Source organism: Ictidomys tridecemlineatus, chromosome 5 (genome assembly GCF_052094955.1).
Source record: "Ictidomys tridecemlineatus isolate mIctTri1 chromosome 5, mIctTri1.hap1, whole genome shotgun sequence".
In the NCBI taxonomy this organism is placed as follows: domain Eukaryota; kingdom Metazoa; phylum Chordata; class Mammalia; order Rodentia; family Sciuridae; genus Ictidomys; species Ictidomys tridecemlineatus.
In genome coordinates this window covers 148,532,615-148,551,553 of record NC_135481.1, presented here as the reverse complement: position 1 = coordinate 148,551,553, position 18,939 = coordinate 148,532,615, and the positions used below count along the sequence as shown (strand labels likewise).

At 38.5% G+C, this 18,939-nt stretch overlaps 1 protein-coding gene across 1 annotated transcript in view; it reads left to right on the top strand.

Moving 5' to 3' along the window:
* Positions 1-1,136: 1,136 nt before the first annotated feature.
* The window catches only part of Cers3 (ceramide synthase 3), a 125,556-nt gene continuing 107,753 nt past the window's right edge, over positions 1,137-18,939 (top strand). The window contains exon 1 of the mRNA XM_005320087.5: positions 1,137-1,198. The gene's annotated coding sequence lies outside the window, so the exon portion shown is untranslated. The remainder of the gene's footprint in view (positions 1,199-18,939) is intronic.

Below are 18,939 nucleotides of genomic sequence, written 5' to 3'. Positions count from 1 at the left end.
AGGTGAATCCATGTTAGTAGAAATGAAAACCAGATACGAACTTTTTACTTTTCCTACTATCTGATTAGATCTAAGGAAGTGTGGAAGCTGGATCAGAACACCCCTCCACAACTCCCTGATGCCCATCCTGTCATTGGGCTCTATATCAGAGGTCAGCAACTACAGCCTGTCACTTGTTTGATCAAGTTTTACTGGCGCACGAGCTTACACATATACACAAAATTCCATATTTTCCATCTTATTTTATTCTTTCTTGATGTTTCCTTTGTTTTCTCTTGGGTTACATATGGATTGTTAGTAATTTGTATTTATCTCCTTTAATTATTTGGAAAATATACCTGTTTGGGGAATTTTTTAGAAATTTATTTTTGGTGATACTGGGGACTCAAACCCAGGGCATGGTCCATGCTGGGCAGGTGACCTACCACTGGACTACACTACACCCACCAGCCCTTTTTAAAAAATTATTTTGAGACAGGATCGCTGAGTTGCCTGAGCTGACTTCAAACTTGTGATTCTTCTGACTCAGTTTCCCAAGTAGCTGGAATTACAAGTGTGTGCCACTGTGCCAGTTTTCATAGATTTTTATTTTAATCAAATATTCAGAAAAATAAGCCCTTCACTTCATTGCTGGAGATATTTGCAGTAGCTTCCATTTGTCTAACTTCTATTTATCAGTCTGTCCTGTTAATTCAGTCTTCTAATGAGAAATCTCTGCAGACTAAGGCTGGCCAGCTTAGAGAGTGCATGGATGCTAAAAGAATTATTCTAGAAAACCTTCCCCTTCCTTCCCTTACCTCAGGAAGCTGTTAACAGTCTGTAGACCAGTAACAATGTTATTTGCCCTCTGAAGAGATGGTGTAATGGCTCTGAGTTTCCAATCATAAAAGATAACAGGTTCAAAGCCACCTATGCCACCTAACTAGCTGAACAGCCCAGGCTAGTGACTTAGCCCCTTTAAGCCCATATCACCAAGTCAACTGGCTCATCAAGGTGAGTGTGGCCCAGATAAAGTACCCAACAGGAAAGAGCAGCCATAAAGAAAGCCACTACCCCTGGGCGCATAGCCTGACCCGCTGGGGTCTCCCTGCACCCACGTGTCCAGCGCCCGGCCTGGGGGCCTCTCCCAGGATGCAACGGGTGCGACCGCCTCGCGGGCTTCGAGGAAGCTCCGTGGCCTGAGGACCCGAGGAGAAAGGTAAACCCAAGGATGAGCTGGGGCCTGGCCAAGGGCACAGCCCTGCCCACTCTGGTTCAGACCACCTTACAGGCCAAGGCTGAGAGTCCCAGTCCCCGCGCAGGCCAAGACTTGAGTCTCTGTCCCCTCACAAACCGAGCGCAGGTCCCGGGACCCTCTGACCAGGCGCAGGCCCAGCAGGCCCTGTCCTCAGGGGCTGTGTCGCCGCCCCTCTAACTGCAGCCCCCGCACACCTTAAAAAGTCTTGGGTGGCCAGTGGTTTTTCATCTTTGCTTTGCCTTCCCAGGTTTTTGTGATGTGGAGTAGAAAGAAGGGTTGCTGGGTTACCTCCATTTTTTTCTGCACGTTATTAACCCCATCTAGTTAAGGAGAGATCTAGTCTAGACGTCTGCTGGGTTCTGAGGCATTCAGCAGCGAGCTCTGGAGCCTGTCTGCAAGTGTGCTGGTGGTCTGAACTGGACTCTGTGTGCCACCAACATCTCTGTTACCGCTGGCCACAAAGCCTTCTTTAAGTAGGTCAAGTGAAAATTAATATCTTTAATCCATGAGTCTAAAGAGATATTAAAAACACACCCTTTGTTTATTCTAAAATTCAGCAAAGTTATCAAGGCCCAGTATGTGCCTAGGACCTACTACAATTCTGGGTGTTGGAATCTCAAAGATGAACAAGATACCCACTCTCTTGTTTGTAGTCATAGTTTGGAGACCTAACTCACTCTTGGATATTTGCTGCTCACCCAAAATTTTCTTTTGGCACTGGGACTCAGGGGTAGGCCCTGGGTTCAATGTCTAGCACCTGCATCCCCCTGCAAAAAGAAAATGTCTTTAAATCAACTAGAATGACATGTAACATGTGGAGTTGTATAAAATGTAAAGCAGCTGATGACACAGTGTAGATCATGTGTCATCACCTACTAATAGGTCATGAAATCAACTTAGTGGGTACAAACCAAAGTTTTTTAAATTAAGGAGTCAGATTAAACTAGAATAGATAATATAGACAATAAAGTACATTATAAATAGCATAGATAAGAATAGCATTATATATACATATATATATACACACGCACACACACATACACACACACATTTATGTTAACTCATGATGTAAAATGTACTTACTGTAATTTACAACAAAAAATTAAGTTATTTGTTTGGACCAGGATAAATATTTTATATATATACAAAGAGGCTTTTCAGGAGTGATTACTTTAAATACTAATTATTTATATGATTGGATCTGTAGAAGAGTCAAATGGTATTTTTGTCCTAATTAACTTCATCTTTTACATTGACTTTACATAACATTAATATGGCATGTGTTTTGGTGTCTGATCTATCACATTAACTATAGATTATTCCTGACATGTAAGGAATGAAATGGCAGAATTGCTCCAATATGTGAGATCTGTCACTCTGGTGGTTACTGATTATGGAAGCTGTAAGCCATCATTGTTAACATAAAAATATGCATGACTTAAAGATCACCTCTACTATTGCCATGTGTGACCATACAAAGAGCTTCACCTTACACTGTCCCTGCCAAAACCCAGTTAAAAAGTTGAACAGTTCAAGAATTTTCTGGTCTGATCCAGTTATTACATTATTTTCTCAGAAAATTTAGGACCTGAATAACAGTCTTGAGACTGTTATTATTGACAGATAATTCCATTTCAGCCTTGTTAAATCAAAAAAAAAATTAAAGTTTGGCAATTTAATGATTATTATAATAATTATTTTATATTTTGTATTTTTACTTATTGATTGACTCGTTGGTTAATTTTGATTTTGAGGACTTAAATAGCTAAAAGTTTGGACTATATTTCTAGGAGAGAATTTCCCTACATGCTATTTATCCTCTGTTTAGTGCAGACATTCGGTTGTAAGTGGCCAGTATCCCATTTTGCTCATTGGCCCTGCAGTAGTTCAACATGATCAAGCAAACCATTTTTTATTTTAACCATGCTTACTGAGGTCATAATGGCTGTGATGGGAGCTCCATGCATGTCTAAATGAATGAGCATTATAGTTACAAAATATTGATCTAAATATATGGTGGCATGTATTATTAGCTTTTATTATACTTAATTTTTACACGTGGTCGATATGATGATAGGATAGTTTTTGATAGGATTATTTCATGGAAACTATGAGGCCTCCATCAGAAAAGAGATAAGTGAGTAGAAATCATCCCTGTTATAGGCAACATTTTCCAACAACACCCAACATTGAAACAGATTAGGTGACATCTGAACTCCTAATTCAAAACCAGCCTGATGCAAGAGTTTAAAAAAAGATTCTTTTTCCTAATTTAAGTTCTAAGTAGAAGCTAGTAAGAAACAGATCATAATCAACTCATATGTGGTGTTTTGTTCGTATCCTTTAATGCCTTCTAAAGTATTGGACCCCTCATACTTGCCAAGTAGCACAGTTGACCTGTTGATAGTCTCCAGCAGAGGGAGAGTGGGTAACTGCCCCCATTCAAGGGAATGGGCTTGCTTTTTCCAGCCATAGTCAAAGCTGTAGACTCTAAGTAAGTAGAAAGCAGGAACCATATCTGTCTTATTCATTGAAAAGTTTCCTATAATTGTTGATTGAATTAAATATCATGGAAGAGGGCTGGGGTTATGGCTCAGTGGTAGAGGGCTTGCCTAGCATGTGTGAGGCACTGGGTTCGATTCTCAGCACCACATATAAAAAAAAAAGTCCATTAACAACTAAAAAATATTTTTAAAAAATCATGGAAGAGGGCTGGGGATGTGACTCAAGCGGTAGCGCGATCGCCTGGCATGCGTGCGGCCCGGGTTTGATCCTCAGCACCATATACCAACAAAGATGTTGTGTCCGCCGAGAACTAAAAAATAAATATTAAAAAAAAAATTCTCTCTCTCTCTCTCCTCTCTCACTCTCTCTTTAAAAAAAATAAAATTAAAAAAATTAAAAAATTAAAATTAAAAAAAATCATGGAAGAAGGAAAGCAAAAGAATAAAGTAAATAAAGCTTAAAACAGAGTGAGATAGTGGATAACCATCAGATAAGATAATAGTATAATATTGTCCTCAGATAAGAGTATGTTTTCATACTATGATATACATAAAGTATCTTCTATAAACCCTGTAATATTTTTGGGAAAAGATCTGATCTCATAGGGTTTATGGCCTCTTGGAATAAGGCACATGCCTGCCTGTGTGTGCATATGAACACACACACACACATCATCATCATCATCATCATCATCATCATCTGATCAAGTGGTATTACAAAAGTAATTTGTGCTATACTATTTGGGTTGTACTATGGGGCTGCATATAAAATGAAGTTAAGGAGTGATTAAGTGTAAAGATTCAAGAAAGAGAAAGGTTGATTTGATAGGCAATGTGCTAGAGGAAATGGCAGGAGCTTGGATAAGGAGAAATCACAGATGAGGCATGAGTCAAGGTCAGAGCCAGAATAGCTCCCAGTTCACTGAGGGGTAGCTTAGTATTGGGGTATGATGGAGAGTAAGGTGGGGATCACACTTCTGGCATCCGGTTAGGAAATAAACAGTCAAAGAGGTTTAAATTTAATGGAACTTGTAAAAGAAATCATAACTTCTGGGCTGGGAGTGTGGCTCTGAGGTAGAGCACTTTCCTAGCATGCACAAGGCCCTTTGTTCAATCCCCAGTGCTGCAACAGGAAAAAAAAATACAAATAAAAAAAGCCGTAGCTGCTCCAGCGAAGAAGGCTGTGTTTTGAGGTTGCTTGGTAGGGGCAAGCAGGAGGGCAGCACTTGCTTCTCTCTCTCTCTCTCTCTCTCTCTCTCTCTCTCTCTCTCTCTCTCTCTCCCTCCCTCCCTCCCTCCCTCCCTCCCTCCCTGCCTCCCTCTTTTTCTCTCTTTCTCTTCCCCTCTTTCTTGGAGCAAAAAAACAAAGGAAACAACCTCCTAAGATTGGAATATATCTCAACACCACTGTTGGTCACCTGGTCACTCCTGTGATGTCCAGTTCACCATCACTGCTTCAGCAGCACAAAAGTAATGGAGGGGAGGAAGTGTGTTGACATTTCCCTTGAGAAAGCATGGAAATGATCAGAATGACTGAGCTGACTGAACAGCCAAAGCCCTGCACCCTGACCTCAAGCTCACATTTCTCTTGTGCTAGAGTAACCAAATCTTTTGTTAAGGCAGAAGGTACAAGTGTCTTGTTCTTGGAAATGGGTCTTAGTTGGCTGACACCACAACATATAGCCTTGCTTGTGTTTTTCGTAGGGTGCTTTAGCCTACTTTAAAAATCCCATCAGAGATTCAGCCTGGACTGAATAATGGTCCATTCTTGGATGTCTCCAGTTTCCCCAGCAGTTCTCCCAGTTGTTTGTTAACAGGTGGCATAGTAGGGTATGGGATAGGAGGTGGAACAGGAGGAAGAGAAAGCTAGATCATAATTTAGGAGGCCAGTGACATTGTATTCATCTTTGTATTTCAAGCATCTTGTGCAATATATATCTTGGATGAATGAATAAGATGTATTTTGTTTCTTTGTCTTATTCACATATGACATAGCATGGAAAGCCCAAATATTTATTTGAACACTAATCTCCCCTTTACCTCCTATTTCTTCCTACCTGTCTAGTGCTGATGCAACTCTCATAAGTCCATTTCCTGAGATGCCTTACACAATATTGGATAAAGGGATTACAGATGCTGACCCTACCAAGATCTGCTTATGGTCTGAGACAAACATGGGATTAGTTATTTGGGGTGATGAAAACTTTATCTGCCCATTCTTTTTCCTGATTCCATATTATGTAGTTAGCTCCTCATTTAAAAGCTACAGCTTTTGTTTTCATGAAGGTGGGACATGAAGTGGTAAATGAGAGTCCATCTTCTCAAAATTGTATTTGAGCATAAAAATGTACCAACACCATATATGCATATAGATGTTTCCTTCTGCACCCCTGTGTAAGGTCTGTAAACAATTCTGCTCATCTGTGTTTAAGTGTATGCTTGTGTCTGTTTCGGTTATCAGGATGTATTTTTATTCCCAAGATCCATAGCACCTTCAAAATAGATGATATGCCTCTAATATTTTACAAACACAATAAATATTCATCCTCATTATATTATTATTGTAGTTAACTTCACATACAACTTACTCTATGCTTACTGTGTGCTAGGTATCAGAGACTTTTATATAACACTGACACAATGTTTTTACCAGTCTATAAATATCGCTCTTATATTCCTCGTTTTGTAGAGAAATCCTAGGGACTAAGAGCTTAAGTGACTTATCTAGAGAAACACAGCAAATAAGAATAAGATCACATAGTGAGCACCAAGTGAGACTAGGTTTAGCAACCAAAACTTTCTGGAGGAGCTATATTCTTTCCTGTCACTGATAGGCACACCTGTGGCCAGGAATTGTATGCAAAAGTGTTCATGACCATTTGGCCAGCCCTCACTCAGTGAGAGTGGTGAACTGACAGGCCATAAAGAGACAGCTGAGTTAAGAACCTGCTCATATGATAATATGGCCAACTTAATTCAGCACCACAGCCTTCCCAGAGTATATGACACATTGATTCTAAGAAGTCCTCAGTATATGACAAACTTAGGTCTTCCAGGAGAAAATCTTCTTACCTCCCAACAAGCTCAAAGTAGAACTGGCCACCTTCATGACTTGCAATACTCTCTTCAGCTTTTGAAAGAGCCCAACAGACACCTTTGAAAAAGTAACTACCTATCATGGTAGAGGGGAAGAGACACAATTGTAAATACATAGATAAAAAAAATTTACTCTGTTAGCATTGATGGTTGACACTGTACCAGAAATGGTTCTAACTAGTCCCGGAGAATTCAGCATTGGGAAGTGCAGACAGAAATCCCAGCTCTCCCTGGGCAGACATAGACAATAAACAAACAAATAAGAGATCAAGTAAACTAGAAAGGAATAGCTGTTGGGAGGAGGAGTGAAGCAGGAGAGGGGATCTTTGTGGGGAGGACACACTCCAAGGGAGTCTGACTGTCTATTCTCAGGACTTGTTTAACTACATATGATTTTCTAGTTTTCTTACTTTATCTCAAAGTGGATTCTCAAATTAGCTGCCAGGGAATCTTTCAGCCTTTTAATTATAGGCCAAGTTAAGTGTGGAACTTGGTGGAATGGAAGTAGGGGAGATAATTCAGGTCCTATAATCCTGTAATACACCAGGGATTTGGGTGTGTCATGGGAAAGGGGGCTGTTTTCGTGTAGATGTTGATTCAGAGATTGTATTTACTTACTTTTGAGAAAGGAGTCTTGCTATGGGTAGACCAGGCTGGCCTCAAACTTGTGATTCTCCTGCCTCATCCTCCCATAGTTAGGATTACAGGCATGCATCATCATGCCTGGCTTGATCCAGGGCTTTAAAGTTTAAAGACATCTAAGGCAAGTTCCTTAGGAATTCCCAGGATGGTGGGGACCATTTGTGAGAACATTTGTTTCATTATGTCCCTTAGGAGTTTCCCCACCCACCTATTAAAGTATACATAGTTTAGTAGCATTTTTGATATAAAATTTCTGTCTATGAGCAAACCTTAGCATTTGAAGTCTGTGAAAATAAGATTGAACATTAGAAGGAAATAGAGTTTGTTGACAGTAAACACTCAGAAAATTTGCCTCGCTCAGTAAGAACAATATGGTCAAAACTATACATTTAGTTGGTTGGAAGGGATTCCTTTCTTTGAGGAAAACACAGGTCAATTCTAACTTATTTTTTTTCTTCTCTAGAAAGTTTGATTAAGGATTGGCTCAAAATATAACATGCAGCTTAGACAATCAGAAACTGCCCTACTTTCTTTCCTTCTGTGTCTGTACTCTAGGCAGCTGTGTACCTTTGCTTTTGGCTAGGAGTGTTTGGCATGATATCTAGTTCTCTTCCTGCAGGGGCCCAGAATCCATTTCCCTGCATCCTGCTTAATCTCTTTTACCTCTTCTGAGTTCCTAAGTGGCCCTCCAGAATCTTGAGTGGGTTTGCTTCCCATCCACTTAATGCACCTCCAGTATTTCACTCTTATTTCTCTCCTTTATTTTACTGAGAAAAAATGAACCAGGTAGGGAGGTACTTCACACATAACTCACTTCAATAACATTTAATATCCAGTTTTCTCTGTGTACAAAAATAGCCGTTTTGTAACATGTTCCCTTCTGTTCCCACAAAATCACTCCAATGTCACACTTAACTGTCTACATTTCATTGGTCAGAGGTGTAATATTTACTTTTTTAAATGCAATAAATGTTTAACATTCTAAAGGTTTGACTTAATGACTAAATACCTATTGAGGATTTAACATATAACTGATTGAATGTTTCCACTTACTCCTGAAGTTCTCTCATAACAATACAGTTAAGTATTTACCCAGAAGAAATGACAACTCTGCATGCATCTTGCTTTTTCCATGATACTTCCAGGAGCTCTCTTTTCTATTAGCAATGAACTGATAAATGCAAAAGACAAAAAGAATTCTGAAAGAATCATATTCATATGTGTTTTCGCCTCTGTGCCTTAAGGTTATCTTCATCAGAGGAGCTGTAGGAAACACAGAAGGCTGACACATAGACCCATAGCTCTCACTGAGGTCTCCAGCCAACCCGAAGAATTCCTCACTTTCCTTCCTCTAGCATGGATTGGGCTATGGTCTCCTGTTCACAATTGTTTCCTGAAAAAGGAGGAAATACACCTTAACGGTAATCCAAGAACTAAGATAAATAGGGCTGGGAGTGTGATTCAGCGGTAGAGCACATGCTTAGCATGTGATGGGTTCAGTTCCCCTCTCCAAAAACAAAAACAAAAAAAGATAATAGATACTAATGAGATCTTTAGATTGTATAGGAGGCATTGAACTTTGTGTAAATAAATAGTTCCTATTTTATTTGAACATTATATTTCATTGGCAGATAACATGTATTTCGTTATACATTTGACTAAAAACATATTTTTAAAGATGGTTCTATAGTAATCTTTTAGCTTGTTTCAGTCTGAGGAAAAGAATCTGAATAGGGTTCAGGAATATTCTCTTCCCCAGTGAATGTGGGATGCTTACAATTTGGGGTGTTGTTTGAAAAGCTGGAGGAGTCAGAGAAGACAGAAAAAGCAGCAGGTACCAAGGGCTTGAAAGTTGCCAGATCCTTTTGCCTGAAACACAGCCAGAAGGAGCAAAAGGAGACCTGAAGCCTTAGGTTATACCAGGCAGTGTCATACTCTGGAGTTTGGTCTTGATCTTACAGGAGGAAGGTGGCTGGTAGAGACTTGTCAGCAGGGGAAAGAGGAATGAGAAGGTGGGGGGTGGGGGGAGTGTAATTAAGAAGATAAGCTAGGGGCAATTGGAAAAAGTGGACCAGAACTTGGAAGACCATGTCGGGAAGCCAAGGAGATTTTCCAGTCCTTGGCAAGGAATAATCAAGACCTGACTGACAACCTACCAGCTTTAGTAACCAATCACTGAAAGTTCCACCCTTCTATCTGATGTTTTTTTCAAATCCATGAACTCCTTAAAAGAAAAAGGAGTCTGTGAAGAAAAAGGCAGATTGGGAAGAGTCGAGTGAGCTAGTTTTGAAGGGGCTTTTACCAGTCCTCTTTGTTTGATCTAAATTCATTAGCAAAATTTGAGAAACTTCAGAGTTTCAAAGGAGTTGATACTGGTGTCTATCTGCAGTCCTTTTAAAATGTGCTGTCATCTATCAGCCGACAGAAAAAGAAAAAAGTCTTTAGCAGTGGAAGATGGCTAATGAGATCTTTGAATCGGGCTTTCTGAGTAGGCGGAGCTGCCTGAACCTAGGACACTATATTTGGTTTACAAGTGATACTTGAATCAACTTGTTGAGGCTTTCTCACTTGTCAAAGCACTTTTAAATAATCTAAGCTCAGAATTGTTTCATCTTCAGCAAGGGAAAGTGAAAATGGTCCCAAGAGGTACAACATTGCAAATAAACACTCTAACACACACACACACACACACACACACACACACACACACACACTTGCCTTTGAAATTAAAGTACTTCAAGCACACAGAGTCAATGTTTCTTTTTTTTTTTTGAGAAAGAGAGAGAGAGAGAGAGAGAGATTTTTTATTATTTATTTTTTAGTTCTTGGCGAACACAACATCTTTGTTTGTATGTGGTGCTGAGGATCGAACCCGGGCCGCACGCCTGCCAGGCGAGCGCGCTACCACTTGAGCCACATCCCCAGCCCCAATGTTTATTTCTTGATACTAATTCGCTGGTCTTTGTCTGTGATGACTAGTCTTTGGGACTGAAACAAAAGCAAATTACTTTCCACTGTTCTAAAAAAAAAAAAAAAAATAGTTTGCCAGACAGTTTTACTTTTTGGATGATATAGAGTTCAAAAAAGCAATTTTTTCCCCATTACCAGGAATCAAGGGGAGAAATCCCATTTCTGTGGACTGATGCTCCATAGTGAATGAATTTTGTGGTGTGGTGGTGGTGATGATTTAGTTGGCAAAAAGTTCTGCTGACATTCTCAGGCTTCTAGAGAGTATAGTAGTTGTCAAACCAGCAGAGACCAGAGCGTAGGGTTGCCCAGTGTTTCAGGTTTCTCTCTGCAGCGGCATAAGCCCCTTCTTTTTTACATAAACAGTGAAATCATCCTGTTCAGTGGTTGACTAATGACTGCGAGGCAAATGATGTGCTTGTAATTCAGTGTCTGACTGAACTCCAGTTTTCCCCTCTCCAAGTGTTGAAACAGGAAGTAACATCCCATCAGGAAGAACCTGAAAGTGCCATCCAGTAGCTTTGCCTCACGTCACTCAATTATCCTCAGTCAGAAATCTTGACTTGCAACTTTCGAGGGTGGGTCTCTGAAAGAATTTCAGAGCTTACACATAGATGAGGTGTGTTGCTCTCCGATGAGAACAAAGCTGGCTGCAATGCTGGAAACTTCTCTCTAACTGCTCTTCACAAGCAAGGGGCATCTTTTGTCGACTGACATTTCCAAAAGGTAGGCGCTGTCTCCACCTCGTTGGTTGGTGGTGTTAATACTTGAGAACTTCCATACAAGGTGGCCTTGACTGTGTGTGTGTGCGTGTGTGTGTGTGTGTGTGTGTGTGTGTGTGTGTGTGTGTGTGTGTGTGGCAGGTGGGGGGAGAGAGAGAGAGAAAGAGAAGGGGGTGTGGAGAGCACAAAATTTTTGCCATGATGTTTTTGGAGAGAGAGAGAAAAAGACTTGCAGCAGCTGCTTAAAGAATTTTACTTCAGAGGTATTTTGAAGTAGAGAGGAAATGTCGAGTCCATTTTTCTACTTCAGACCTATGTTACTCACTCTTTCGTGAGTTTACACTGATTCACTGAAGGGATGGAAGAATGGTTTAGGCAGTGAACGCACAGGAGGCTGAATGCTCAGCATTAACTCAATTTATTAGAAAAGTCTGACTCAAAGTGAAATGAAAAGGGTGACCACCAGTGTTGGCCAGGAGGCATGGCAAAGGCCATTTTAGATCATTTCATAGTGCCTTAATTGTAAAGCAAGGCAGGATTTGCTCACCTCATGGTGACAAACGTCTTTGAGCTAGTTCTGTCTTGAGGGCTATTATGGTCAAAGTTGTGCCCAGAAAAATTAGCTGTTTTGTTCTAAACTGCCAGCTTCATGCAGCAAAACAAAACAGAACTTTATTTTTTTCTAATCCCAGCAAGTGTTTAGCAAAGATGTTCTTTTAAGCATTTTTTAAAAAAATATTTTTGTAGTTGTTGATAGACCTTTATTTTTAATTTATTCCTACTTGGTGCTGAGAATCGAACCCAATGCCTCATACATGCCAGGCAAGTGCTTTTCTGCTGAGCCCCAGCCCCAGCCCCAGCATTTTTATTTTCTGAAAATCTTTATACCAAGCTAGGGAAGGAAACCTCTTGGACTCCCCAGATGATGAATATTAATCTATTCATCAATTGATAAGGTTAAAGTACCATCTCTATCATGCATGAGGATACAGGGTACAGACTTTATACTTTACCTCTTCAAACCTGTCTGCCTATAAGCTTTTAATTTACTTAAGAAAAATTTCCCCTTAAAATTTCATCATTAGAATTGCTGGTCAAAGGGGTAAATTCCTTAAAGAGATAATAGGCATTTGTTCATATGGATAATAATTGTGTGATCCTCCCATTAAAAATACTGGTGCTGGGGCTGGGGTTGTAGCTCAGCGGTAGAGTGCTCACCTAGCACGTGCAAGGCCCTGGGTTCTATCCTCAGCACCACAAAAAAACGAGTAAATAAAATAAAGGCATTGTGTCCAACTACACTTAAAAAAAAATACTGGTGCCTTTTCTAAAGTATTGATCAAATTAATTTACTGAGTTTGAAGGTGATTCTGGCTTACTTATACTTGACATTTGTTGCTTAAAACCTATTATAATTTATTAATTATAGTCTACGTATGGTCGTTGCTATATGTGTATGCATTTTTCCATTTAATTCAAAGAAATGAGGAAATTTAAGTTTAGTGAGATTTACAGTGATATACCAGGGAAGTGAGAAAGCCCAAATTTTGTTGCCTCTGTGCATATTGAGAGATATAATTTGAGCCTCTCTAATTTCTCCCATCCTGTGCCATCAGCCCTCCAGGGTCTTCAACCCATGGAAGAGTTTCTGAACCCACAATAATATTCAAACATTCTAACTTAGTGTCTTATAGCAAAAGACCAAAAGTCAATCTATAATTTACTTCTACTGTTGGGGTGAAGGTGCAGCATGCTGGACAGAGAACACGGACCAGAAAGACAGATTTAAACACAAATTGCTGCTTTCTGTTTACTGTGACCTAGGCAAGTCAGTGAAATTTCAAACTCTAGTTTCCATACTTACACAGAAATCATGATAGTGTCCACTACACAGGATTTTGTTATGAGGAATAGAAAGACAAGATGCCAAGTGCCTGCCACATGCCCTGACCAATGGTAGGCCATTAGTAGGTAGTATTCACTTCTTTATTTTGTCATTTTTTGTTAATGCTTTTGGTGTGGTAGATTATTTTCTAAGCATAGGAATGTCTGCAAGTCCTGCCTTCAGGGAACTCACTGTCCTCTGTTGCTGGATTATTATGTCACCCTGGGATATTTTTTTTGGAAATACCTTTAAGGTTATTGAGATCCTTCTTTGTGTAGTTGGTCCAGCTTTGAAACTTTGAATAGGATAGTGAATGTCTTGTGTTAAAAGTCCCACAAAACAGTAAAAATCAGGCAAAAAGCAAGGACATCAGACATTTCTCTCTTAAAATCAGTTTGTGGCCTGTAATCCCAGCAGTGTAGGAGGCTACAGGAGGATCATAAGTTTAAAGCCAGCCTCAGCAAAAGCAAGGTGCTAAGCAACTTAGTGAGACCCTGTCCCTAAATAAAATATACAAAATAGGGTTGGGGATGTGGCTCAGTGGTTGACTGAGTTCAGTCCCCTCTACCCCTCCCCCGCAAAAAAGTCAGTGTGTGGCCAAACTCATTGGTGCCCATCTATAATCCTAGAGACTTGGAAGGCTGAGGCAAGAGGCTTACAAGTTTGAGGCCAGCTTCAGCAACTTAGTGAGACTCTGTCTCAAAATAAAAAGTGAAAACATCTGAGGATATAACCTCAAGGGTACAGCTCCCCTGGGTTAAATCCCCAGTAAGGTTAAAAAAAAAAAGAATCAAATTTGTTGTGCTAATCATTGCAAAGTATCAAGTGACAGCTCAGGAGATATATGCTTTTACATACACACACATACACACACACATACACGCACACACACACACACACATTGTAATGTGAGTTTTTCTGAGCCCCCAAAGCCCAAGCACTGCCAGGAGCTGGTAGCACACAGGAGGAGGGTGCCTGGCTGCTTCCAAAATGCTCACTTCTCAGGAAACAGAGGGTAGCGTGGCAGCCATTCATCTAATTTGGGCCCCGCATCATCCCATCCACCCAATAGCTTTGAGTTTCCAAGAATCTCCCCAGTGTGGACTAAAGGATGAAATACAAAGACTGATCTAGAGATATACACTTTTGTAAAGATGGATTTGGGACAAAAGTGATTGATTTGTTTACTGGCAAAAAGCCTAGAGTCAAGTTCATTGAGTAGGTCAGGTGGTGTCAAGAATTTTTTTTTTTAATCTATCCCTAATTTTGAATCCTGAAGAACTATAGATTGTAGCCAAAAGATAGGAGAGAAAAATACAGGGAAACTCCCTCTGAAATATAGTGTAGTTATATTCTTCCTTTTCCTGGAAACACTTCCATACCCAGTGCACCAACCATATTGGTAGTGTGCAGCCCAAATTTTTGGTTTTATTTACTGCATGAACCCAGAGTAATTGAAGAAATCTTTGTGGAAGCTCTGGACAGACCAGACAATTGGTTCTATGAAAGAAGGCATTCTAAAGTAAGCGGGACTTATTTTCCTAAGCCCTGTGAGACCATCAATCCTATCATTTTACAGTCTAACTATATATGTTGCTTTAAGATTTGTCCTTGACTGAGATTTTTAAATGCTGGCAACATGAACTAAGCTAAAATCTAATTAAAATAAATAAATTATGTTTAAAAAACCCCAATTGGTGCACATACACACAACTTTTTTGCATGCATGTAGTATGAAAATGAAACAAAGATTCATATATTTTTCATTAATGGGAAAATGTGAAATTCATAGGCCCAGCATATATTTAGGTTATGTGAAGATATATTAAGGGGCTTGAAATAATTTTTAATCATATCCATGTTCTGAAATGAAGTACTTAGTGAAGAAAAATGATATGCGATAATGTATTTAATTCTCTATGGGGTACTTGTGTGCTGGAAAAAGGCCTACTTTTTTAATCTTGAATCTTTTGCCAGACATATTTCATTGGATAGTCAATAAATAATTGTTGATTAGATTGATCCTGACACAGGCTGAGCAATAAACTAATCACTTCAAGATCCAAGCAAGAAATTCTGAGAGCATTTTTCAATAATGAAGATTACTTGACTTGATTTAATAACTGAATTGGCTTTGATTTCTGCCCTACAAAGTTTGTTTTCTGTTTGACCTATGATTAGAACTTTAAAAACATTCACTGTGCTGAAGCAAAAAAAGAAAACTTAATTTGTGCAAGTTTCCAATTTTCCTTTGTAATGTGTACATTATAGGATCATTGCCATATTATGTTTTGGATCAAAGTTCAGGGTCTCATCACAAGCCCCTCCTGTTCCATTGTCTGTAACTGGCTTTTCCTGGCTTGTTTCCAAGAGAGATCTGCTTTATGTGGAATTCTGGTCTATGACCAAGTGTGTAAGAGCAAAACTTCCTACTTCCTCTAGATGATGACTGTAAAATAATATGCAAGTTGGATTCCCAAAGTGGTTGTTTCATAGATTATGCTATTGCTGTGATTTTCAAACTTTTTTGACCTTTACTGATAATAAGAAATATTTTCCAGATCTCAACTCAGAATGCACACACAATTTCCTAAAATAATAATTTTACACAATAATGCTCGATGAATATTCTTTTCTTTTTTTCCATTCTATTCTACTCTATAAATATAATTTCTGGACCTTCTAATTAATTTGGTGATCCACTGGAAATCCACTGGAAATGGTTCTCACTACTGGATGAAAATTGAAAACAAGGAAATTTCTAAAAATATACTAGAAGAGAACACAATAAACCAATAGAATGGGCTATAGATTCTAGAACAAATCTCCAGATATTGGAACGCTTGATTTTGATAGGTGGGTATCACAGGAAAAGATTATTGCTTAAAAGTTCACATGGAAAAAAATCTTGGTTCTTACCTCACATTTTAGTCAGATCTAAGTGTTAATCTAGATGTGACAGGTAAAACACACCATTCATCTGTGACTGTCAAGCATCTAAAACATAACTGCTCCAATAAGGACATTTTTGAAGTATAAATTAGAGCAGATACTTAAAACTTTTTAGAAAAATGATCCAAAGTATCTCATTAATAATTTTCATATTGATTATATGTTGAAATTATATTTGGGTATATTGGGTTACATAAAATAGATTATTAAAATTAATTTCACTTTTTTTTCTTATTATTCCTACGTGTACAGATTGCAGGATCACATTGGTTATACAACAGACACTAGTATGGCAGTATGTATAAATTTGGTTGTATAACCAATTTCACTTTTTTTAATTTAAAAAGTAGAGCCACTAGGAAATTTAAAGTTATATATGTTACACTCATTTTTGTTTCCTACTGAAGAGCATTGTTCTAGGTGACAAAATAGAATTTTTTCATGACCTTGAGGTAAGCAGTGATTTCTTCAGCAAGACGCAAAATGTACTAACATTATGAAAAACTATCTACAACTTGGACTATACTAAAATTAAGCATGCACTTCTGTTTCTTCAAGCATGCCATGAAGAGCAAAATCCAAGCTGCTGAAGGAAAAGAGGCATTTGCCACACCTGCAATCAACAAGGAGTCACATCCAAAACAGAAATAGATGAAAGATAGGTCAGCACAATAGAAAAATGGGCAAGAGATTTGAATAGGTACTTCACAAATGAGCATTTCAAATGGCCAAGAAACACACGAAACTCTCAATCTTGTTAGCTATCAGGAGATGTCAATTAGAAGCACAATGAAGTGCTACTGTATACCTACCAGAAAGGCTGAAATTTAAAAGACAGATTCAAGAAATGTCAGTGAGGACATTAAGCAGCTGGAACTCTCCTATACTCTCCTATCTTCTCATGGGAGTGTGAATTGGCACAGCAGTTTTGGAAAACTGATCTGCAATAGCTATAAAACCTGAATATGAGCATGACATATGACCTGGCATTTCTGTTTGCTGTATGGCCCATGGAGATGCATACATATGTTTACCTCAAGACACATTCAAGAATGTTCATAGACAGCAACATTAATTGTTATAGCCCCAAACTCAAAACAACCCAAATTTTCATCAGCAATTGGGTGGAAAAACAGATAGTAATAGAGTCATATGAAGGACTATTCCAGTGAAAACAAGCAACTGTTACATGCAGCAGCAAGGATTCATCTCAGTCCTAAAAGCTGAGTGAAAGAATCCAGATGGCAAGGAATGCATTCAACATGATTTCATTCATGTAAAGTTCAAGAACAGACAACATTAATCCACAGTGGTAGAACTTGGGATGGGGTAGTTGAAGAAGGGGAGGTAGTGATGGGCCAGGGACACAGAGGAAGGGTCTAGGGTGCTAGTAATATTCTTTTTTGCTTTTAGACTTAACTGTTTGGTACACTTCAGTTTATAATACATACACAACAATAACAACATTGCACCTAGTACTTCAGAGATCCTGATTGAAATGGCCTGGATAAGTGGAGAATGTAGTTTTAAAATGTCTCCCAAGTAATTCACATGTGGAGCCACAGTCACAAATGGCCCTTTGAAAACCATACTATGGCATAACCATCATATTTATACCAGCCCTTTATTATCTTTTCTCAAATTATGTTGACTGTGAAGATATAAGTCACACTGATAAATCTTAGCAACATAAGGAATAACAAAGTTAAGCCTTAAAATGCTAGTCAGGGATTGAAATTAGCAGGGACCAGATGTATAACCTTGTGCTCCAATTAAGGCTTGTGGCTCCAGTGTTTTTGCCATATCTTCTGATTTTTTTTCAAGTAAAGCTATAATTCTGGATATCTGTGTGAAAATTCCTGAATTTTAATGTTAGCTCCAATTGTTTTAAAGCATTATGTATGCCTGTCAAACCAAACTGATTGGGAGACCCAATTTGGCTAGCACCAATTTCTACCATCAGTTTGTAACTCTGAGTTAAAGTTTAAGAGCCAGAGGCAACTTATGAAAATAATTGTTTAGTGTATTAATTATGTTTTTCCTTTTTCTGCTTCTGCAGGGATGTTGTGAATGTAAATGTGACATTGTAATATAGATATAGGTATAGAAAAAGTACGCAAGTCCTTTGATAAAAAGCTATTGCATACCCTCAAGGTAATTATTATTACATTTTATTTTATCTTACCTCTATTGTTTATTTATTTATTTATTTATTTTTAATATATGACAATAGTGGAATGCATTACACTCATTATTACCCATATACAGCACAATTTTTTGTAACTCTGTATATAAAGTATGTTCACACCAAATTATGCCATTATACATGTATTCTTTTTTTGCATTATAATTCTTTTTTTTAAAGACAGAGAGAGAATTTTTTAATATTTATTTTTCAGTTTTTGGTGGACACAACATCTTTATTTTATTTTTATGTGGTGCTGAGGATGGAACCCAGTGCCCTGCGCATGTCAGGCGAGTGCTTTACCGCTTGAGCCACATCCCAGCCCCATTATAATTCTTAATACACATATATACCACAATTTTTCATATCTCTTTTTGTATATAAGGTATGTTGACACCAAATTCAAATCTTCATACATGTATTTTGTATAATGATGACCATCACATATTGTTTTTTAAATACCTTTATTTTATTTATTTTTATGTGGTGCTGAAGATCGAACCCAGGGCCTTACATGTGCTGAGCCACAACCCCTGACCCACTATTGTGTTTTCTTAGCTGTAAACTTGAGAAATTATATCTTTGACTTAAAATCAGTTATATGGTATTGTTTTTCACATTCTGGGGAGGATTGGTGTTTGGGCAAAGCAACTACCATGTTATCCTCTGCAAGATACTATAAATTAACATTCTTTCTGAAAGGGAAGATATTTGGTAAAGGTTTCATTGTTTTGCTCTCACTGCCTCTTC